Raw genomic sequence first — 25,435 nt, 5'->3', positions numbered from 1 at the left:
ACCAGCACATGACATCTGGCCATGGACTCGGTCAGGGATTGCTGCCTCATTAGGGATGTAGATGGCAGTGACACTGCTGTGCTGCTGCTGGCACCTGAGGCTGACGAGCCCAGAGTTCCACTGAAATGATGTTGCATGATGGGATCTGCAGTATATAGTGCATCCTGACAGGAGGTGGTATTGGGGTCACGGTTCTTCCAGGCCTGTTGGTGTTGCCTTTCTATATGCTTTCACATCGATGTTGTCTCAAGATTATCACCCCTACCATGACTGACCCTCTCATTGCACACTAGGCAGAGAGCAATGTGTTTATCTGTTCCCAGACGGAAGAACTGCCAGACGACAGAGGACCGTGGTTTGCTGACAGCCACGGGGGGTCTTGCTGGCTGTTCACTGCCACTGCTGCCTAAGGGTGCCCTCTCAGCACCAAGGCTTTGAGGTAATGAACTCTGCCTGGTAGGTTGTCTTCTACCCCTCCCTCTTGTGCCTTGGTTCCTTGCAACAGTGGGATGTTGCTGTGTGGGTAGCACCTCTATTTCCTCCCCTGATGATGCCGAGGATAATGCTGTTTGAGCGCGCGACTTCTGATCAGCGACATCATCATCATCACTAGAGATGAGCGAACGTGATCGTCCGAGCTTGGTACTCGATCATTAGGGTACTCGGTGGTACTCGTTACTCGGACGAGCATCTCGCGATACTTGAGGAAATCTCATCATCCTTTTCCTGTAAGTTTGCGCACTTTTTCGCAGCCAATAAACATGCAGGAGACTCTTTGGTACATCCTGCGATGACGCGGGACCCATACATGTTGATAGCAGCGATTGCTTGGCCAGATCAGATGACCCTGCCGCGATGCCCCAGGCAACTAGGGGCCACTCCGCAGTGTAGATGGTGCTAACAGGCAGGAACCGGGGCAGCTGTAGGGTATAGTGTTGTCACAGTGTAGGCACGAGGGTGATACAGCTGGAAACCGGGTTCCTGACCATCCAGGGATGCTGGGCATGCGATTCTTTGTTGTTCTTAGTCAGGGCACCAATTATCACACCAATGCCAAGGTTCAGAAACAACGGTAGTTGTATATTTATTGTCACAGTGGTAACTAGTAACAACAGTCTCTCCGGATGCAACCAAGAATAAGGCAAACTTGAATAAAGCAAAGTAATGGGTGATGCTGCAATAGGCTGTGAGAGTAGCGTGCTGAATGATGGGAGTAGTAGTGAAACTGAAGATGAGATGCTGGGTGGAATGAGACTTGAATGAGATACTTGCTGTTGATGATTAGAGAAGATGATGATGAGAGGAATGACTGAAGAACGGCACCCAGATCTGGAGAATAGATGAGAATCTTGAGAACTTGAGAATAGCACACAGCCAGGAGCACTTCTTGTGGAACTGGAGCAGCAGAGCACACGTATCTCTCTCCTGACAGACACAGAACTTGTTCCCCTGATGGTCGAGGACAAGACTGAGGCAGACAGGAAGTCACATGGTATCCTCAGCCAAAGCTCCATGGCCATTGGAGTTACCATATAAGCAGGGGCAGTAACGTGACATCCAGCCATTGCATCATCACACCATTAGGCATATACAGTGAAATATACATGAGAAGTACCATACTTGAACACTGGGGGGCGACATAATACCCTTAGGCACTGATACCTGAATATGCAGACAAGAAATGAATGAAATAGACCTGAATACTGAGAGGGGTGACACAATACACACAGTTTGCAGTGAACCATAGCTTTCCAGAACAGAACTGGTTATAATAAAAGTGTGAGGATAAGAGGGCTGTTCTGGGACACTGCACTGCCATATAAAACTCGGCGCCAGCAGTGCTCGCTTCAGACGAATGCTGTGAGAGATCGGGGACAGAGCTGCTGCTGGTCAGGGAGAGTGTCAGTGTAGGATTTAGCGTTCCAGTAGGCAGGGTATATACTAGCAATATAAACAAACAGCCCTTATCAGGGTAAAAGCTTTTATTAATACTATTACTACAGACTGCTGGCTGGGAGTTGTAGTGCTGCTACCGCGATTTAACCAGCACACTGTGGTAGCCGGCTGCTGGCAGAAAGGTGACATTAGGTGTGGCATACACACCCCTAAGAAGTGCTCAGTGTACTCCTTTTCGATTTTTGGGGCTGGTGCATTTGTAGTGCATCCTGCATAGAACTTACTTTACTGCTCATTGTATTGGGGTGACAGTGTGTACAGTTGTTGCCCATACCAGATAGCACCGTCAAGCCCCCCCCCCCCCCCCTCAACTAGTGTGTACTGCACTGTATAGCTGGGATTTGTAGTGCATCCTGCATAGAACTTACTTCACTGCTCATTGTATTTGGGTGACAAAGTGTGTACAGTTGTTGCCCATACCAGATAGCACTGTCAACCCCCCCCCCCCCCCCCTAAAATAGTGTGTACTGCACTGTATAGCTGGGATATTTAGTACATCCTGCATAGAACTTCACTGCTCATTGTATTGGGGTGACAGAAAGTGTATACAGTTGGTGCCCATGCCAGATAGCACCATCAAGCACCCCCTAAACTAGAGTGTACTACACTGTATTGCTGGATTTGTAGTACCCTTGTAGTGCGCATTTCCGCAAGTCAACTGGCATCCATGTTGACTACTGTGTCTGCCCTTGCATCCTTGTTGCTGGTCCTTAACTGGCATCCATGTTGACTACTGCTGGGCCCTAACTGGCATCCATGTTGACTACTGGTGTGCTTGCCCTTGCATCCTTGTTGCTGGTCCTTAACTGGCATCCATGTTGACTACTGCTGGGCCTTAACTGGCATCCATGTGGACTACTGCTGGGCCTTAACTGGCATCCATGTTGACTACTGGTGTGCCTGCCCTTGCATCCTTGTTACTGCTCCTTAACTGGCATCCATGTTGACTACTGCCGGGCCTTAACTGGCATCCATGTTGACTACTGGTTTTGGACAACACAGATTACTGGGTGTTCACTCTCCTGGACCCATGGTAGAAACCGAACTTTTCCACTGTCATTCCTGCCGAGGAACGCAGTATGAGTGTGAATCAATATCAAGAGGCCCTGGTGCAGAAGCTGAAAATGTACTTCCTATCTGACACCACTAGCGCCAGAGGACGTAGTTCTGTGGGCCAAAGAGCGGGGGAGAGGAGCGGTAGAGCAGGCAGCTTGTCAAGGGGCAGGGGAACACTCTCCAAGGCCTTTGACAGTTTCATGGCACCCCAGCAAGACTATGTCAACCGTCCCCAGTCTAGACAGAGTAGGTGGGAAGCCTTCAGGAAGATGGTGAGGGAGTACCTTGCTGACCATACCACGGTCCTTTCCGATCACTCTGCTACCTACAACTACTGGGTTTCAAAGCTGGATACGTGTCCCCAACTGGCGCTTTACGCCATAGAGGTGCTGGTCTGCCCTGCCGCTAGCTTGTTGTCAGAGCGGGTCTTCAGTGCAGCTGGTGCCATCATCACTGATAAGCGCACCCGCCTATCCACTGACATCGCTGACAGGCTGACGTTTATAAAAATGAACAAAGCCTGGATTTCACCCGAATCCAACTGTCCACCCGGGGAAAGCAGCTGAACATGAAGATTCTTGGTATCTCCTCTCCTCCTCCTCCTCCTCTTCCTACAATTCTCAGCCAACTGCCAAGTCTTCTTCCGCCATGCAGGGTCTGGCCTAATTACTGGGAGGCTCAATTGCTTCCTCACTCCTAATGGTTCTCTGTGTCCTCACTGCCATGCTCTGACGTCACACTGCGTCTGCGGAGTAGCGGAACTGGTTGACGGGGGCCCGCCGATCGCGCCCCCGCCAACCAGCCTGCTATTTTTTTTTTTGTGTAGCCGGGGCCTCACCACCCCCGGTCGAGAGGCATCAAGTGTACCCTTGATGGTGAGTGCTGACTGACAACTCACCTAGCCAGTTAGCTGTCAGCACCTGGGTTCATGTCCACTACATATCCCAGCCCCTGGACTTACTCCAATTTTTGGAAGGCTCACTTGCTTCCTCACTGACTGTAACTGGCTACCGCTTCTACCTTGTTCGCTCTGTTCTCACCGCCATGTTGTGTCAGGCTGAATTTTTGGGTGGTTCATGATAAGCTACATCAGTTTTAATGGTTCCCTGTGTTCTCACTGCTATGCTGTGTCAGGCTGAGTTTTTGGGTGGTCCCTATGCCTACCTCTGTTTTAACCAGGCTGTTGCACAAAATTAGGCATAATGGTGCCATTAGGCAGCCTCAGAGGCATGCATACATGCTGCCCCTGCTGTTTCCTTTCCATTTTCGTTGTGTTTCTATCAATTTCTGAGGTTGACAGGTTTTCACACAACCTTCTCTCTACCGAACTTGAGTCCCCTCAAAAAATGCTCGAGTCTCCCATTGACTTCAATAGGGTTCATTACTCGAAACGAGCACTTGAGTATCAGGAAATACTCGTCTCGAGTAACGAGCACCCGAGCATTTTATTACTCGCTCATCACTAGTAATAATGTACAATCACAAAGTAATGAAACTTTTCACTCACTTTGCATTCTTAAATAATATTAAAGCAAAATACCCCTTTAATGGCAAATTGTAGCTCATAAAATGAAAATAAAATTGATATTGTCATGCTAAAACCAATGCACACTCAAGATTTACAATAAAATGTGCAATATTACACTAGCAAAAGAGAATCAGTTGTATAATAAAGATAATAAATGCTGATCTCCTTTTTTGGGGCAGGGAAATTATTTGAACCTTTTCAAACTGCAAAGACCAGATGTGACTGCAACCTTTGCAACCCCTATAGTTATCTTCAAGCCAAACCTTCATTTACAATAAAGAGAGAGGTCAATTAGGTTAGAAGAAATAATTATTTACCACTGCTTTGTATAGGATATAATTATTTTATGCCTGTGTGAAATGAAATGAGGGATTTTCAACTCTGTATCAAAAAATGTAATTTAATAACACTATGTATAGTATCCATAATGATTTTTTTTTTTTTATAAAAAGACAGTTCATAAAATTCTGAGATTATTGTCCATTACTGCACTTTGAAATGGAACCAGATGTGCTAGCAAATACTTCATTTCATCTATCAAATATTGACTGAGCAACTCTATTAGCAGCTTGTCAAAGGAAACTTTTTTTCTGTATTATATGTGAAAACCTCAAAAACAAGCAATCCAATTGGAAGCATTCTCTCTGCAAGCAATTTCCTGCGTGAAAGGGCAGCCAATTAATTATATTAACCACTGAATAACAAAAGTAGTACAGGCTAAAACAAATGTTAACTGACACAACACAGTGAGCAGTTTGGTTCCAATAAGAGGTTTATCAGGCAGAAATAAGGGCACATACAGAATATAATTATATATTGAAGAAAACAGCTTGCAGAATAATAAATTTGGCAAGACGTTTTCTTATTTATAAGTACATCAAATATGATGAAAATGGTATTTTTGTATGCGAGCATCTTAAAATGAAAGCTGAGTGGGCACGCTGTAGCATTTTATTGCTGCTGGTAAGCCTACGAGAAGTTTGTGGAATGGGCAGGGCCGCCATCAGGGCAGTATTGACGGTAGTGCTGTAAGGGGCCCGGACCAGGTGACTCACAGAGGGGGGCCCGGCTGCTGCCAGTACACTGCAATGCTTAGTGACAAGAACAGACTTTTATAGACCTGTTGTTCTCACTAAGCTGCAGTCTGGGGGTCCTTCTCCCTCCCCTGTGCTGTGTGGAGGTCTCCACGGCTCTTCTCATGGCTTTTACTGACTCTTTCCTGGTCTTCTCTGCTGTCCAGTGCAGGGAGGAGGGGGAGGGGTGGGAGAGACTGGTGCTGGTGAGAAGGGAGGACAGAGGATCTGCAGGTGCTGTGGAGATAGCAGGAGCTTCCTCATAAAATGTAAGTGTGTGTGTGTGTTGTGAGTGAATGAATGTGTGAGAGTGAGTGAATGAGTGTGTGAGAGTGAGTGAATGAGTGTGTGAGAGTGAGTGAATGAGTGTGTGAGAGTGAATGTATCTATGTGAGAGTTAATGAATGTTTGCATGTATGTATGTGTGAGAATGAATGTGTGTGAGAGTGAGCTAATGAATGTATATGTGTGTTTGTGAGAGAGTGAATGTGTGTGTGTGTGTGTGTGTGTGTGTGTGTGTGTGTATGTATGTGTGAGAGTAAAGTAGGGCTGGGCGATTATTTAAATCAATTTGATTAATTTGCATAGATTTTAAAAATCTATTTCAATTTCTTCGAAAATCATAAATTCGATAAAAAAAAAAGAAGTGTGCTCTGACCTGCAGGGGGAACAGTAGCACTCCGGGCAAGCTGCTCCTCCTGCAGGTCAGGGCACCCGCTGCTGGGCCGCCTGCCCTCCCCCAGGAAACCAGAACCCCCGGGTGCCCCCATCACCTCATCCCACAAGATCACTGCAGAGCAATTCATAGGAAGGCTACTAAGTGTTACGGGATGAAGAGTTCATTGGCGCGCTCATTTGCTGATAGGGATGCTGCAGCTGTTGGTGCTGCCTAATTCAAACATGGCGGCCCGGTGAGCGTGTCCTGTGAGTCCAGCAGGCACTGTGTCCCGTGTGGCCGCACATGCTGAGATCATGCTCCCCCGGTGTCACCCACACTGGCGTACACTGAAGAGGTCAGAAGTGAGAGGCACTTGAGAGAAACATGTGCTGGGTTGGTGTAGCAGAGCTGAGTTAGTAAACATGCTGGGTGCTGGAGGACTGTCATGTGGTGTCTAATGGTCCTTTTAGACAGAGCGATAATTCGCCCGATCGCATGATTAACGATGTTGAATGAACGATATGTTTTTTAAAACGATCAGCGTTTAGACGGAACAACACATCGTACAGAAAAATCGTTTTGTGATCGCTTAAGCCTATCTCACACATAGGGTGAATCGGTGAACGACTGTTTAGACGGAGCGATCTGCAAATTTTTTGCGAACGACGAACGACAATTTAACATGTTGAAAGATCAAAATGAACGATTTATTGCTCGTCGCTTGATCGTTCGCAGTGTTTACACGTACGATTATCGTTCGAATCAGATCATTATCGTGCAAATTCAAACTATAATTGTTCCGTCTAAAAGCACCATAAGAGTGTTCTCCAATTCTGTGTGTATCCAGCTGGGGCAACACTACAACTCCAAGCATGTACTGACAGCCAGTGACAACATTACAACTCCCAGCATGTACTGACTGAGCATCCTGGGAGTTGTAGTGTTGTCACAGACTGTCAGTACATGCTGGGAGTTCTAGTGTTTACGCAGGTTACCTGTCAGCTTGTGACAACACTATAACTCCCAGCATGTACTGACAGCTAACCTGCGACTACACTACAACTCCCAGCATGTACCGACAGCTAACCGGCGATTACACTACAACTTCCGGAATGCACTGACAGCTAGCCTGCAACAACACTACAAACCCCAGCATGTACTGACACAACACTCATCTATACCTGTACTACTACACCCCTTATCCACTCTTCCTCCACGACTACACCCCTTATCTATACCTGAACTACTACACCCCTTATCCACTATACATCCACTACTACACCCTACCTAGATGGAGGCACAAAGAAGATCTCCTATACGATATGGGGGCACATATTTGGCAAACCTATTTATATGGGGTGCTTTGGGGGCTTGTCTACTACATGGGGGTACAGAGGGGACTTGACTTCTACATGGGGGCAGGGAGGGGGCTTGTTTACTACATGGTGGCACAGGAGGAGAACTGGTACAGTGGGAAGCAATACAGTTGCTGTCTCAAACATCATTTTTAAAAAGACAGGTTCACATTTAGGCCAGGTTCACACTATGTAAAACAGCGGCCAAATTTCATAACAACTGTCGTTATTTGTGAAATAACAGCTGTTGTTTGAATAACTATGGCCGTTGTTATGGAATATGGCCATTGTTTTTACATATTGTGAACTTGGCCTTAATGTGGCCTATACAAGGGAGAGGAAACTGACAGCATGGATATGCATATACTGAGTTCTGGGTTATGTAGCTATCCGGGCTGCCAGTTTCCTGTAGCAGCTCATGCAAGCAGTGCATACAGTACATGTCTTGCTAAAAAAACATTTTTATCCCAAGCTGAGAGTGTCAAGGAGGCGGGTCTGTGACAATGTCTGTGCACGCCCTGCTATCTGGCCACTGCTGTATCTTCAAGCTGCCACCTCCTCCAGAATAAGTGACAGCTGGATGAGTGGAGATGACCTGAAGATACAGCAGCGGCCAGAGAGAAGGGGGTGCACAGTTATCGTCACAGACCCATCTCTGTGACACTCTTAGCCTGGGATTGATTTTTTTTTTTTTTTTTAAACAATACCCTGAATCACACAGGATCGGGGAAGGCATGTACTGTATGCACTGCTTGTGTGAGCAGCCACGGGAAACTGGAAGCCCAGATATATACTGTCAGTTTCCCTTTAAAAGGGAACCAATCAGCACCATTGGGGTTATATGGTTCCCTCCAGCACCATATAGAACTACTGTGTAGAGATGAGCGAACCGGTTCGGCCGGTATTGGATCCACTCCGATTTTTTTTCCCCTTGCTTTCTAAAATGACAGCCGCCATTCTAGAAAGCAGGAAGTGTTCCGTGCGGGAAAAGTGCTTTCCCATGATGCCCAGAACACATCCAATCAGCAGGGATCTTGCACTAGCCCACCCCCTGTGTGATGTCGGTATTGCTTTAAGAGGAGCGATCACATGACCGCACCACACAGTCTGCACAGAGAGAGGAAGGAGGTTGTTACTGGCTGCAGCGCACACAGCTAGTGATTATAAAAACGCTGCTGGTGCTGCTGCTGCTGCTGTTGTGTACTACTACAGACTACTGAGAAGATATTGTAGGAAAGGAAATATTAGGAAAGCAGCGAGGAGAAACATCTAGTGATTGAGAGAGAAATATAGAGAGGGTGAAAGATAGATAGATTAGGCATAGGAGAGCAAAGTGTGTACAGAACAAAAACGTGCTCTACAGATATACAAGTCCTATACTTCTAATAGTGTGTATTTCACATTCGTCTTATCCTGAGAGACAAAAATACCTGGTGCAGGTGTATAGCATAAAAGTCTTTAAAAAAGTGCTATCATTTAGACAATTTCTATACTTGGACCTTTCTGATAGTGTGTATATCACATCCGCCAGCAGGCCTGCCACAACTAAAAAGCAGACAGGCAGCAGTAGTCAACTAACTAGTCGGAAGCGTAGCCGGGACAAGCAGATGACCGCTGGGGAAACCTCCTCCACTGCAGGTCCTAGTATCGGCAGCATCCACCAATCATTGCAGCCTGTCGGTACTAGACTCTACACCTCGGCTGTGTGGCAGTTTTTTAAAAAGTGCCCGGAGGATACCTATGTGGTCATCTATCGCCTGTGCGACAGGCGCATTAAAAGAGGCAAGAGTTGCCATCCTGGCACCAGCGCCATGGCTGCCCATATGAAGCGCCATCACCTTTCCGCCTGGGAGAAACGGAGTGATAGTGGGTTACAGCAGGCCCAGGCAAACTCGTGGTCAACAGCAGCAGGAAGCAGCTGTAGTCAGGGGGGCCTTTCACAGAGACAGACCTCCTCTGTAGAAGGGAGTGGGTCTTCACTCCCTTCTTCGGCTGGTGGCCCCTGTGTTGCTAGCAGTAGGCAGCCTGTCATCATGGAGTCCCTTGCCACACCAGCAATGCTGCCTCCTCCACATCCTCCTCTAGCCGCTTGGGTGGCATGAGCAGCGACACCAGTCTGAGCCTTATGTCCATGATGCACGCTTTCATGCAGCCACAGGCCGGGGTAACAGGAGCACCCGCACAGCAGCAGGACATGGCGGCACACCTCAAACAGCAAGTCCAGATGTTTTTGGACTCTACATTGCCACCTAACGTGCCGGAACCCCTGGACTACTGGGTGGGAAAATAAGATGTCTGGCCACAACTCGCTGAATTTGCTTTGGACATACTCTCCTGTCCGCCCAGCAGTGAGTCATCCGAGTGAGTTTTCAGCACAGCAGGTCATATTGTCAGTCCCAGGAGAACCAGATTGTCCTGTGATAGTGTAGAACGTCTGACTTTCATCAAAATGAACGCCACATGGATCGATAAAAACTTTGTGACACCTGCTCCTGATACCACAGAGTGAGATTTGGTCCTGTTGTCACAAAGATGTAGGACCTTTTCTGCATCTATTATGGCCTATATGTGAACTAGACGTTACTGGTCATTCCACCATTCCTGCTGCCCTGCTACCTCTCGCCTGTCCATGGACCTCATTATTCTGCTTCTGCTGCTCATGTCACCCCATTACAACTGCTACTCCTGCCCTGGCCTCCATGTTGACTACTGCCGCTCCTGCCCTGGCCTCCATCTTGGCTACTGCTGGGCCTTTAGTGGCCTCCATATTGGCTACTGCTGGGTCTTCACTGGCCTCCATATTGGCTACTGCTGGGCCTTCACTGGCCTCCATATTGGCTACTGCTGGGCCTTCACTGGCCTCTAGGTTGGCTACTGCTGTGCCTTAACTGGCATCCATGTTGATTACTGCTGGGCCTTCACTGGCCTCCATCTTGACTGCTGCTGTGCCTGCTGTTGCCTCCATGTTGGCTACTGCTGTGCCTTACCTGGCATCCATGTTGACTACTGCTGTGCCTTCACTGGCCTCCATGTTGGCTACTACTGGGCCTTCACTGGCCTCCATATTGGCTACTGCTGGGCCTTCACTGGCCTCCATCTTGACTACTGCTGTGCCTGCCCTTGCCTCCATGTTGGCTACTGCTGTGCCTTAACTGGCATCCATGTTGACTACTGCTGTGCCTTCACTGGCCTCCATCTTGGCTATTGCTGGGCCTTCACTGACCTCCATATTGGCTACTGCTAGGCCTTCTCTGGCCTCCATATTGGCTACTGCTGGGCCTTCACTGGCCTCCATTTATGCTACTGCCGCTCCTGCCCTGGCCTCCATGTTGGCTACTGCTGCTTCTGCCCTGGCCCCCATCTTGGCTACTGCTGGGCCTTCACTGGCATCCATGTTGACTATTGCTATGCCTTCACTGGCCTCCATATTGGCTACTGCTGGGCCTTCACTGGCCTCCTTATTGGCTACTGTTGGGCCTTCAATGGCCTCCATCTTGACTACTGCTGTGCCTTCCCTTGGCTCCATGTTGGCTACTGCTTTGCCTTAACTGGCATCCATGTTGACTACTGCTGTGCCTTCACTGGCCTCCATATTGGCTACTGCTGGGCCTTCACTGGCCTCCATATTGGCTACTGCTGGGCCTTCACTGGCCTCCATCTTGACTACTGCTGTGCCTGCCCTTGCCTCCATGTTGGCTACTACTGGGCATTAACTGAAATCCATGTTGACTACTGCTGGGCCTTCACTGGCATCCATGTTGACTACTACTATGCCTGCCCTTGCCTCCATGTTGACTACTGTTGCTGATGCCTGTCCTCCATGTTGGCTGCTGCTGGGCCTTCACTGGCATCCATGTTGGCTACTGCTGCTCCTGCCTGAACTCCATGTTGACTACTGTTGCTGATGCCTGTCCTCCATGTTGGCTACTGCTGCTCCTGCCTGGCCTCCATGTTGGCTACTGCTGCTCCTGCCTGGCCTACATGTTGACTACTGTTGCTGATGCCTGTCCTCCATGTTGACTACTGTTGCTGATGCCTGTCCTCCATATTGACTACTGCTGCTCCGGTACTGGCCTCAAATGACTATTGTTGGACCTCCACTGGCCTCCAATGACTACTGCTGCTCCTTCACTGCATTTGTGACCTCCAATGACTACTGCTGCTCCTTCACTGCATTTGTGACCTTTTTCCTGCATAGACCCAGTAATGGTGAATTTCCTTCATACACCCTGAAATGGTGAATATTGAAGTCTAAAAAAAAAAAATTGACTTTGAGATATCGAAAAGATAACAATGTTACTGATACTGTATATAGAGCCCTAAATTCAACCAAATGCACTACCCCCATATCATATAAATGCTTTATCTATGAATTCTGAAGAAATCTGAAATTCGGACGAAACAAACTTTCCGGATGTCCCGTCGGAGCGAACTTTCAAAAAGTTCGCTCATCTCTGCTACTACGCAGCTCACGGCAGGTACCGGCAACAGCTGAACCAATAGCTTTACTAAGCAGGAAAATAAGTTTTAATTCTGCTTGAGGCAGGGAGAGGGGTGGCAACTATTCCTTTGGGCGGAGAGCTGCACAGGACTAGTCACGGCTCTCTGCCTGTCAGTGCGCAGTGTAGGGATGATTGACAGGCAGAAACTTCTCCTGCTTAGTAAAGCTGCTGCTACAGCTGTGACTGGTAGGTGCCGTGAGCTGCACTGTAATGCTACGTTTACACGAAGCGATAATTCGCCCGATCGTACGATTAACGATTTCAAAGTAACGATTTTTCTTTTTATAATGATCAGCGTTTAGATGAAACGATATATCGTACAGAAAATTCGTTTTGCGATCGCTTAAGCCTATCTCGCACATAGGAAAAATCAGTGAACGACTGTTTACACGGAACAATCTGCGAAGTTTTTGTGAACGATCAACGACGATCTATTAACATGTTCAAAGATCAAAATGAACGATTTTTAGCTAATCGCTTGATCGTTCACTGCGTTTACACGGAACAATTATCGCTCAATGAGATCGTTATCGCGAAAATTTTCCTGATAATCATTCCGTCTAAACGTAGCATAAGGGTCCATTTACACAGAAAGATTATCTGACAAATTATCTGAAGCCAAAGCCAGGAATGGATGTGAAAAGAGGAGAAATCTCAGACTTTCCTTTATGACCTGATCTCTGTTTACAGTCTGTGTCTGGCTTTGGCTTTAAATCTTTCGCAGATAATCTGTCAGATAATCTTTCTGTGTAAATGGACCCTTAGGGCCCTTTTACACAGAAAGGTTATCTGACAGATTATCTGCCAAAGATTTGAAGCCAAAACCAGAAACAGACTATAAACAGAAATCAGGTCATAAAGGAAAGCCTGAGATTTCTCCTCTTTTCAAATCCATTCCTGGCTTTGGCTTCAAATCTTTGGCAGATAATCTGTCAGATAATCTTTCTGTGTAAAAGGACCCTTAGGTGCTGGAGGGAACCATATCACCACAATCGTGCTGAATGGTTCCCTGTAATTTACATTGGCAGCTTATGGCATGGGGGCTTGGCTATCCACGCCAATTCAAGACTATTTTATCATTGGATGAGTGGCTCACACTAACCTCTGAGGTCTATGAGAGGTGGGCATTGCCTATTTGCACATTTGCAGATTTCTCTGTGCCATGGCAGCCATGTTTTATAGAAGCTGTGTGGAGGGCAGGGCCTCCCGCCTACTATGGATTTGGTTGGTATTCTGGGTACTGCTTTATAGTCTCATAGTTAATATTTATGCTTTTTTTTGAGCCATTTCACTGCATGTAGGTGTTTTGTCTTATCATTTGTGGCTTTGGATGTCTTAACATTTCTTTTTTTGGGTTTCGGGTACATTCACACATATTGTATCGTAGCGGATTTCACTGCAATTTTCTAGCAGTGAGATCTGCTGCAATACTGATTACTGTTAGTATGACATATCAGAGGTTGTAGAAAAGATACGGTACACTATATTTTGGCTTGCAAATCAGCACATACTTTGGGCTGAAAAGGCCAATAATATGTCCAGATTTTGGTAGGGGGGCCCAGACATTTTGGCTTTATGGGGCCCCAAAATTCCTGATGGCGGCCTTGGGAATGGCTACATGTAGACCCCTTCACAGGATCTACAGTCTTAAGAAGGCACTGTCATCAGTGTTTGGCATCGCAAGCAGTTTTGCAAAACTCTTTATTTTTTCTTTAGGTTTTCTATGTTAAAATCTTTATACATATGGTCACTAGGTATTCCCCTTCCTGTCAAACTGCTGGACATGCTTCCCCCCTGCTATTTGTTTTTTTTTTCTCTGTTCAAAAAAGAGATCAAACACAGGAAGTCCCAGCCTTTTGTATGCCCACATAGGGGGAGATTTATCAAACATGGTGTAAAGTGAAACTGTCTCAGTTGCCCCTAGCAACCAATCAGATTCCACCTTTCCTTCCTCACAGGCTCTATGGAAAATGAAAGGTGGAATCTGATTGGTTGCTAGAGGCAACTCAGCCAGTTTCACTTGACACCATGTTTAATAAATCTCCCCCATAGATTGGTATGGCATAGCACTGATCAGTGTATGTAATGTAGTAAATCAATGTAATAGTCCCGGTCAGTGATTAGCTGAGTGGCCTGTCAACTCAGATAGGCTGCTCTGCTGCCGCCACGCGCTGCCAGGATGCATACAGAGCACAGGAGAAGACTAGGAGCCTGGACAGGTAAATTATTAACAGTTTGAGCAATCATTGAGTATATTAACTGTTTCGGCCATGCATTGCTATTACTTGTAGCAATGTGCGGTCGGCGGCCAATAATTTTAGAACTGGACTGGAACCCCGACATGGGCTGGAACCCCCAAAATATTCATGGGGTGAAATTGGGGAAAAAAAATTAAATTCAGCAAATTTTGTAGGGTTCTGTGTTTACGTAATGCACTTTACAGTAAAACTGACATGATATCTTTAGTCTATAGGTCAGTCTGAATACAGCGATATGCAATTTATATGGCTTTTCTAATTTTTTACTATTTTTATTAACAGTAAAAAAACTTTTGCAAATAGGTGTGATTAAAATGGCCTTTTTTTACGCTTATAGCGCTTTTCTTTTCACATATGGGGCTGCATGGTGTATCATTTATTGTGCCATGATCTCTAGTTTTTAATAGTACCATATTTGCGTAGATGAGACCTATTGATCAATTTAAAAAAATAAATAAAATGTAATAAAAATAATCAATTTGTCTATTTATTTTTATGTGTTTTATTTATAAAATGGGAAAGGGGGTGATTTAAACTTTTATAGGGGGGGGGGGCTATGGCATGTTTTTTAAAACTTAAAAAATAAAAATAATGTCCCCTTAGGGGTCTTTAACATTTTTACATTTCATTTACTACACTGATAATTGCTATGTCATAGTATAGCATTGATCAGTGTTATATGCGTTCTTTGCATAGAGAATGCCTATGGCAGACTCTATACATGGTTCGCCGATCCGACTGCTGGGGGGGGGGGGAGGTATAGGGACCTCTAGCAGTCAGATACAATGATCTGAACCCCCACAGTCACACTGCTGGTGTCATCTTTGACAGCTGCATCTGATTACCTTATTAGCGGGCACGGCGATCGCACCATGCCCGCTAATAGCCGCAGTCCTGGGTTACACGCGGCACCTGGGATCGCAGCGGTTCAGAGCGGGGTCGCCGCGCAGCCCCGCTCTGAACACCCTTACCGACCGCAGGGTGTAAATATACGCCCACGGTCGTTAAGGGGTTAAAGAATTGTAGTGGAAGAAGTGCTGTGGAATATGTAGACTGCTATATGAGGAAAACATTAATAGTAGGCGGCTGCCGCCATCTTTTTTTTTTTTTTTTTTTTTTCATATTACATCTCTTGCATCTGGAATAGAAGCATTTCAAAAGCCAGACTTTTTTAAATCCTCCCATTTTGATCCAGGGCTTGTGGTTGTGAATGGTGCTACTTTTGCTTTAACACCCCTGTTTGGGAAATAAAAAGCTGAGCTCTTCTCGCAGTGTGGAGATACTGGTTTGTAATGTTGATACCGTCATATCAGTGTCACATCCCTTCATTTCTGTGCTCTTCATTTTTTGTTGTATTTTTTAAAGTTTATATGTTCTAGTTTAATTTTGGTGTTACTATTTTAACTACTGTGCTTTCCCTTACCCTAATTGTTACCTATCCTTATCCCAGTTGTTACCTAACCATGCCCCAGTTGTTACCTATACCTAACCCAGTTGATATCTATCCATATCTCGGTTGTAACCCTTATTTTACTTCGGTTTTCAGCCCTCTACCCCTTCCTCGCGGCACATCCTACAAACCACCCTTGTCTTGTCATCAGCACTTGATAGTAGAGGGATTCAAAACAGGCTTAGACAAGTTCTTAGAACAAAATAACATTAAAGCCTATGTAGGAATATGAAATCTATCCATCTATCCCCTTCCCTTCATCCATCCGCTGTTTGGCAAAACGTGATGGACATGTGTCTCTTTTCAACAGAACTAACTGTGTAACATAAAGAATTTGTTTTACTTACTGTATAAAGACGGCATGTAAAATATTGCATCATAAGGCGGGGTTCACACACAGTATATTTCAGGCAGTATTTGGTCCTCATAGCAACCAAAACCAGGAGTGGATTAAAAACACAGAAAGGCTATGTTCACACAATGTTGAAATTGAGTGGATGGCCGCCATATAACGGTAAATGACTGCTATTATTTCAATACGACAGCCGTTGTTTTAAGATAACAGCAAATATTTGCCATTAAATGACGGCCATCCACTAAATTACAACATTATGTGAACAGAGCACACCAGCTGGAAAGGGGGGAGGCGTCTGGACTGTCTGACAGTCATGCTGTTCAGCCTGTCAGAGTACAGACACGCCGGTCCAATCAGAGCTGATGCTCCCTCCTTACTCCCTCCCTGCTCTGATTTAAACAGGTGGAGGCTTCCATGCCTCGCCCGTGATCAAGTCTTTTGGCTGGCTTGTGCGTTTATTGTGTGCTCCTTTCTGTGTTTGACCTCTTAATCTATATTGTGGACTTGCCTTTTGGATTCTGATTTGGATTTGACGTGACCTCCTGGTTCTGACTCGGCTTGTTTGGTTTGTTCTTTGTTTCCCTGGACTGCTTTCTCTGTTTGACTTCTGGCTTGGACTTGTGGTACTTCTGGATTGTGATTCTGTGTATGACGTGACTTCCTGGTTTGACCTGGCTTGTTGGTATTTGGTTTATCTTTCTCCTTTGTCTAGCCTTAACGGTTAGGTCTGCTGGGACTTGTAGTTCTCCTGTTTTTGTTGTTGCCCTTGCTTCCTCCAGTACTGTTTCATCTCCCCTCCTGCACTTAGCCAGTGTAGGGAACGCCGCCCAGTTGGGGACTGCTGTTTAGAGCAGGTCGTCCAAGCAGGTAGGGATAGGGGTCTGGGTTCAGAATAGGGCTCACTCTTCCCTGCCCCGGACGTGACAGTATGCTTTAATTGTTTTAAAGGTCAAAATGTTTTGGTTTTTTGTCGTTTCAAATCAACTGGCATAATGAATTTATATATATTTGTAATTTACTTCTATTTAAAAATCTCAAGTCTTCCAGTACTTTAGCTCCTTGTCCTGCAGGAAGTGGTGTATTCTTTCCAGTCTTACACAGTGCTCTCCGCTGTAACCTTTGTCCATGACAGGAAATGTCCAGAACAGAAGAGGTTTTCTATGGGAATTTGCCTACCGCTTTAGACAAATGTCCAGAACAAAAGTAAAGTTTGGCAAACAAAAGTATAACAATAGTACATCGAAAGTACAACAGATAAAACAGTTTTCACAAATGGAATAAGAAATATAGCTAAGGTAAAGTTAACAATAACGTAACATGTATAAGATAGCATGTCTATCAAAATATGCATGAGGATATAGTGAGTCTGTATGTGATATCATCGTATATGTAATTATAGCTAATTCAGAAAAAAGATAAGAAAATAAACAGAAAACTTAAGGTGAAAACAGAAGAGGTTTTCTATGGGAATTTGCTACTGCTTTAGACAGTTCCTATCACTGGCAGAGGTGGCGACAGAGAGCACTGTGTCAGACTGGAAAGAATACACAACTTACACAAGTACTGAAAGCTTTGAGATTTTTTAAACAGAAGTAAAATACAAACATATCTTTCTGATAACAGTTGATTTGACTCATATATGTCTGTATGTTCACTTATTTATGCAAAATCTAACAAGTATCCAATTTTAATAATTAAAACCATTCTTCTGTGCCTAGATATTGCTGTTACATAGTTATTATATGCTTTTGTGTCCTGTTTGTCCTCAAAGTATAAACCTAATGTTTCTAGTGCTGGAGTGAAGAGTACTGTGGATTATTGTGCAAAAGAAAAATCACTATGCTTCCTTTGTCCAAATATCCAAACTACTGAGCATGTGTGACCACTGGCACTGTTCACATTAGATGATTATTCTAAGACAATAAAAGCACACCGGGGTGCTCCTTAACAAAAATGTAATATACAGATTCTGGAAAGCTATTCTTGTCTGATGTCAGAACAATTTATAATATATGTATATATATAGTCTTACTTTTAATGATAAAGTCAGTGTATTTCCATTTTAATAGCATTTGCTTTGTTCTTACCATATATGACATTTGTGACAACATTTCTGGGGGAGATCATTAGAGAAGCAGTGCGTACAATCACTACGCAACAAAAACTAAGACTGTGCTGTTGCAGTACAGTACATCACTATATTTTAACAATTTATCACTTTCATATTGAATTTAAAAATACTAAACTAACCTCCATTTACAGTAGTACCGGTTTTATAATGCCAGAATTTTTTTTTTTTTCACTATTGGTAGTCACTTTGTACTTTGAAATATTAAAATGTCAGTTATTTTTAATTTTTAGCCAAAGATTTATTAGAGTAGGATATTAAAATTGCAGGACCGTGCTCTAATAAATGTCGACTCAAGTAAAAAAAATATTTATCTTACTGACAAAGTGAAACTTATTGGCATTTATGCCATGCTTCATTCATATGAATGTCTTAATTACAGTAATTATAAGAAGATACTAAAAATGTAAGCACTCCATTTGTTCATTAATATGAAAATGTTTGAACATAATCGGTGTGCAGCTGCGAAGGGCAGTGACTGTAACTGCTAGTCTCACTGTGGATATAATGTTTTGTATGTGTACAGCCACATCACTAAATTGTCTTTAGATGGAAATATTTTTCTTTCCAGCCTAATGAAACAGATGAGGCCTGTGAAGAAAAATATATTTGATTGAGATTCCAGTTTGCAAACTTAAATAATTAAGACTTAATTAAGAAAAAAAAGTTCTCAGTGCGGATAAAAAGGTTATAAACTTTACTGTATTTATCAGATATCGCAAAGAAAGTTGGCGGGGAAGGAGTAGTAGATTTTTATTGTAGCCCATAGATGGTATAGAGGTAATAGTTACATGAAAGCTTTGAAAAATTACTATTCCCTCTCTCCCCCATAAAACAAAATATTGGTGCTATAAGTGTCACATGTAATGGCTATAAGAAGTTTTGGAGGCCTGGTCCATTCTATTTTATTGTGTATTATGTGGAGAAGAGCAAACTTTTCAGTTTGGCAGGCTCTCCTATCTTTTTCAGAAAATGTCACATTATTTTAATGTAAGAAGCAGCTCTTTGGAACATTTCTGCTTGCGCTTTTGTGACATACCCCTTCCCACAAACAAACACACACACAGACAGAAAAAAAAAATAATTTACGATTTTCAAAGAAAAATCTAATTGTGAGGACATTCAAGGGTGAATTATTCAAATTAATTTGATTAATCACCCAGCCCTACACCATACAGATTTATAACAGTGACAGACAATTTTATCTCGTCACCACTACAGCAGCCACCAGACTCTTTTGTTTACAGGTGTTTATAGGAAAACTTTAATAAAGATACTGTGTCAGGGGAGAATCGAAAGTTAAAAGGGTGTTCTGCTCTCTAATGGACACTAATAACATGTGCTGTTTACAAGTGCCTTATGAAGGACTTAAAAATGTTTCCCATTAAGCAGAAGCACATCCTACTTTCTAAGTTATATTCCTAATTTTTATATTTCTAAGTTATACATATACCTCATATAATAATAACCATGATCATTATTTGCAGCCGTAATGATCAAAAAACGGCTATCTTTTGGCGCAAAAATGATGGTTGTCCCAACAGATGGCCGCAAATTTGCAACTGTTCCTGTGTTTTGCACAACAATTTAATATGTTGAGTAAAAATGTATTATTCTGGTGAAAGCATTGTTAAATTTGCTCTTTTTGTATTTATTTCAGACAGTTTTAAATGTTCTATTGTCTTTCTATGTCTCTTCTCCATTTTTTCCTGGTGTTTCCCTTCTGTCTTCTAAATACTTTCTTATTGACTACATGAACATGGTTGTCTAAAAGTTTGGAGACACCAGAATAAATAGAAAAAAATTGAATGCCATCCTGTGCGGCATGTTGCCAAGGAGAAAGAAGTAAATCTTTAGGGGATTTTCAATGACTTTCATTCACTTACTATATTGCCCCAAAAATCTACCTGGACCCTATGGGGGACATTTATGAAGTCTGGCGTTTTTTACGTCGGGCTTACAAATGTCCCTGCAGCTCTGCAGCTCAGGGGATTTATGTAGAGGTGCATTGCCTCTACATAAATCCCGATCACACAGAGCCAGTAAGTGCGAAAATTTTTAAACCTATGCAGCTCAGAGTTGGCGTAGGTTTTAGTATAATTTTTTCATGGAAAAAAATTATGAATGCGGTGCACACACAGGCCGCACCCCCCGTAACGCTCCCTATCTGCCCCACTGGCGAAGATGGGGCAGATGCAAAAAAAAATATTCACAAAAACACAGTTTGGGAATATCTTTACGCCGATTTTACCCATCTGTGCCTAAAAAAGGCATTTATGCCTTTTCATACATGTCCCTCTATCTGTTTATTAGACCTTGTATATCCTTCCATAATGTGGTACAATTTGGATTAATAAAAAAGTAAATTTTCTTGTGTTTTTTAAAAAAAACGAATACTTGCGTTAAAAACTATTTAAATTGTCATTGTCGTTGTAACTTTTAAAATCTACAGGGGCTTTGACATAAAGCATGTTTGCAATTTATATTTATTTCTTTATTTTTTTTTTCATCATGCTTTAAGACAAAGCAATACTTTGTCCAGTCTCCTGGTTGAAAAAAAAAGATTAAATGCAGAAATTCTTGGTCAGTACAGAGTGTCACAACTAAATGCACCCATCAATTACATGACTACCACCTCTGTGAGCGCTTAAATGACTGGGACCATGTTTTCCATGATAACTAAAATGAAAATATCTATTGATATAAATTGCAAATATTCTTTATTTCAAATTCCCTGTTGATTTAGATTTTGAAAGTTATAAAGAAAGAGATGTTAATCGTTTGATATATCTTACAGAATTGATCTTATTATCCCAAAAATTAGGTGAGGTAAGTAGGACCAGGGCTATGAGCACACTGTTTTGAAGGGACATGGCTGTAGCAATTAAATTGTAAGTAACTGTAGGATGTATATATATATATATATATATATATATATATATATATATATATATATATATACACTACCGTTCAAAAGTTTGGGGTCACCCAAACAATTTTGTGTTTTCCATGAAAAGTCACACTTCTTCACCACTATACATTATGAAATGAATAGAAAGTTTTACATCAAACTTTGCTTTCGTCAAAGAATCCTCCTTTTGCAGCAATTACAGCATTGCACACCTTTGGCATTCTAGCTGTTAATCTGTTGAGGTAAACTGGAGAAATTGCACCCCACGCTTCTATAAGCAGCTCCCACAAGTTGGATTGGTTGGATGGGCACTTCTGGCATACCATGTGGTCAAGCTGCTCCCACAACAGCTCAATGGGGTTCCGATCTGGTGACTGCGCTGGCCACTCCATTACCGATAGAATACCAGCTGCCTGCTTCTGCTGTAAATACTTTTTGCACAATTTGGAGGTGTGTTTAGGGTCATTGTCCTGTTGTAGGATGAAATTGGCTCCAATCAAGCGCTGTGCACTGGGTATGGCATGGCGTTGCAAAATTGAGTGATAGCCTTCCTTATTCAGAATCCCTTTTACCCTGTACAAATCTCCCACCTTACCAGCACCAAAGCAACCCCAGACCATCACATTACCTCCACCATGCTTAACAGATGGCGTCAGGCAGTCTTCCAGCATCTTTTCATTTGTTATGCGTCTCACAAACGTTCTTCTTTGTGATCCAAACACCGCAAACTTGGATTCATCCGTCCACAACACTTTTTTCCAGTCTTCCTCTTTCCAATGTCTGTGTTCTTTTGCCCATCTTAATCTTTTTCTATTATTGGCCAGTCTCAAATATGGCTTTTTCTTTGCCACTCTGCCCTAAAGCCCAAAATCCCGCAGCCGCCTCTTCACTGTAGATGTTGACACTAGTGTTTTGCGGGTACTATTTAATGAAGATGCCAGTTGGGGACCTGTGAGGCGTCTGTTTCTCAAACTAGAGACTCTAATGTGCTTATCTTCTTGCTTAGTTGTGCAATGCGGCCTCCCACTTCTTTTTCTACTCTGGTTAGAGCCTGTTTGTGCTCTCCTTTGAAGGGAGTAGTACACACCGTTGTAGGAAATCTTCAATTTCTTAGCAATTTCTCGTATGGAATAGACTTCATTTCTAAGAACAAGAATAGGCTGTCGAGTTTCAGATGAAAGTTCTCTTTTTCTGGCCATTTTGAGCGTTTAATTGACCCCACAAATGTGATGCTCCAGAAACTCAATCTGCTCAAAGGAAGGTCAGTTTTGTAGCTTCTGTAACGAGCTAGACTGTTTTCAGATGTGTGAACATGATTGACAAGGGTTTTCTAATCATCAATTAGCCTTCTTAGCCAATGAGCAAACAAATTGTACCATTAGAAACAAATTGTACCATTAGATAGTTGCTGGAAATGGGCCTCTATACACCTATGTAGATATTGCACCAAAAAACAGACATTTGAAGCTAGAATAGTCATTTACCACATTAGCAATGTATAGAGTGTATTTCTTTAAAGTTAGGACTAGTTTAAAGTTATCTTCATTGAAAAGTACAGTGCTTTTCCTTCAAAAATAAGGATATTTCAATGTGACCCCAAACTTTTGAATGGTAGTGTGTATATATATATATATATATATATATATATATATATATATATATATTGTATATATGTCCAAATGCAGAGTTTAAAGTAAAAATACATGTAAGCTTTTAAATGTACTGCCTTCAAAATAAATGTTTTTTCCAGTTCTAATCAAGTAGTTTACTTATACACTGATATAGTGTCACATGTTGCGTTACTGTTTCTAATTATTTCCATTTATTGCTCACTTTCATCTTCTCCTTTGATCTTTGATGCTAGTTAAGCACTAATCAAGTCATTTAGTTGTGTATTAAGAGCTTTAGAGTCTCAATGTGATAGATGTAAAAAAGATGGATATCATGTTGCTAATGGAATTTAATGCTACTTAATTTTTAATCTAATTTTCTCTTATAATTTTTCATTTATAGATTGGCCCTATTGATTAGCATTTGTTATGTTTTTTTGTGCATAGAATATAAAAAATCTAGGTGAGTTCTATTTATGAAAATGTAAACTAAAATGTATCAATAAAGAAATAAGCCGCAATTCACCAAAATCTTCTTGAAATAATGATTTATTTAGAAACATATCTTCCATAAAATATGTACAACACGAACAGTTTGGACAGACACCAGTGGAACCATGTAGTTATAGTCATTTCACCCCAGCCTAGGGCGTGTAATTGTGCCCTCTAAGCTTTTGTCTGTATGATCCACCTAAGCTCCCAATTGTAATAAAACTTTCTGTTAATCAATAAATGGATTATTCATAATATGTTCAAGACCTCAGATTTGAGAATACCTGTATCCCTTTCATGTATCTCTCTGAGACCTCTGAGAAGTCATATCGCTCCTACCCTTGTTCTCACTGAGCAGAAGAGCACTCGTATTCTCTCATGTAATGTTTGGCCTATATAAAAATGGCCACAAGGACACATCAATGCATATAGTAGGTGAGTCGTTCTACAGCTTATATGTCACCATTTAATGTAACTGTTTAGTGGACAAACAGTATTACCAATTACAGTTTCCAACAGGGGCATTTTCAACAGTTTTTCTTAATTTTTCTTTTCCTTTATACTGACTTGCTACCAGAGTATTCTTTAGATTTTTACTGTGCTTGACAGTAATCAGTGGTTCTGTAAAAACAAATTGTTACATAACTACATAGTTGGTACGTGTTACGGCCACCACACATGCTGTCACTGTCTAGTTGTTGTTGTTTTTTTTTTTTATTATCAGGGTACAAGATGTGATCATCTGATCAGAGATAGATTACATTAGAACACATGATCTTCTGGGTTGCTATGGCTACCTCAGAAATGTGCGATCATTCACATGGCTCAGAGGAGTGATGGAGGTAGCCGATCTACCTTCTTACTTCCCATAGAAGGCTGCAGGTCGTGCCGATCCCAGCATCTATGGGGTTAACCCATAGCTGCACCAGGACGATACTGAATGTCCTGATGCTGCTATGGGAGTTCAGAGGGGGGGTCGCACGGGGACCATGCACTATATTGCCGCAATCCTGGGTGGTATATGCAGCCTGGGACCGCTATTAGCTAGTAAGTACTTGCTGTAACCCTTTCCTGGTGGTCTAGTGGGCTGATCACCCCCCGGGACACGATTGCGGAGGGATGATCCCTGTATCCTCACCCGGCCGGGTTCTGCACCGTAATGTCGCTGATCCTGGCTCGGCACTCCATTGCTTTCGGCTGCAGCAGCCGAAAGCAATAGAGTGCCTATCTCATGGATCTATGCAGTATATCTATACTCCATAGATCTTTATGAGAGATCAGTGTAGTTATACTAGATGTCCCCCAGGGGGACTTCTAGTTTTTGTGTAAAAAGAAATAAAAATGTTTTTACTATTAATACAAAATCCCCTCCCCTTATAAAAGTTAGAATCTTCCCCCTTTCCCCATTTTATAAATAAAAATAAATATATAAATAAACATATTTTGTATTGCCGCATGTGTAATTGCCTGAACTTAAATCACATTTCTGATCTCGCACGGTAAACAGTGTAAGCGTAGAAAAATTCCAAAGTGCAAAATTGCACATTTTTGGTCACATCAAATCTCGAAAAATTGTAATAAAAAGCGATCAAAAAGTTGCATATGCACAAATAAGGTACCGATAGAAAGAACGCATCATGGCACAAAAAATGACACCTCATATAGCCCCATAGACTAAAGGATAAAAGCGTTATAAGCCTGGGAATAGAGCGATTTTAAGGAACATATATTTTTTTTAAAAGGTTTTAATTTTTTAAAAGCCATCAAATAAAGTAAAAGTTATACAAGTTAGATATCGTTGTAATCATAACAACTTGAGGAACATTTATTACAAGTCAGTTGTACCCTAGGGCGAACAGCGTAAAAACAAAAAAACCCAAACATAAAAATTGTGTTTTTTTGTTGTTTTTTTTTCAATTTCACCACACATATAATTTTTTTCTGGTTTCACAGCATATTTTAGGCAAACAAAATTACATCTGCCATTGCAAAGTACAACTAGTTGAAGCTAGTTGAAGCTGTTAAGTAGACTCTTACACCATTTATGTCTCTCTCTCTCTCTCTCTCTCTCTCTCTCTCTCTCTCTCAGTTGGCAGATAGGTC

Source organism: Dendropsophus ebraccatus, chromosome 2 (assembly GCF_027789765.1).
Source record: "Dendropsophus ebraccatus isolate aDenEbr1 chromosome 2, aDenEbr1.pat, whole genome shotgun sequence".
Lineage (NCBI taxonomy): Eukaryota > Metazoa > Chordata > Amphibia > Anura > Hylidae > Dendropsophus > Dendropsophus ebraccatus.
This window is presented reverse-complemented; position numbering follows the sequence as displayed.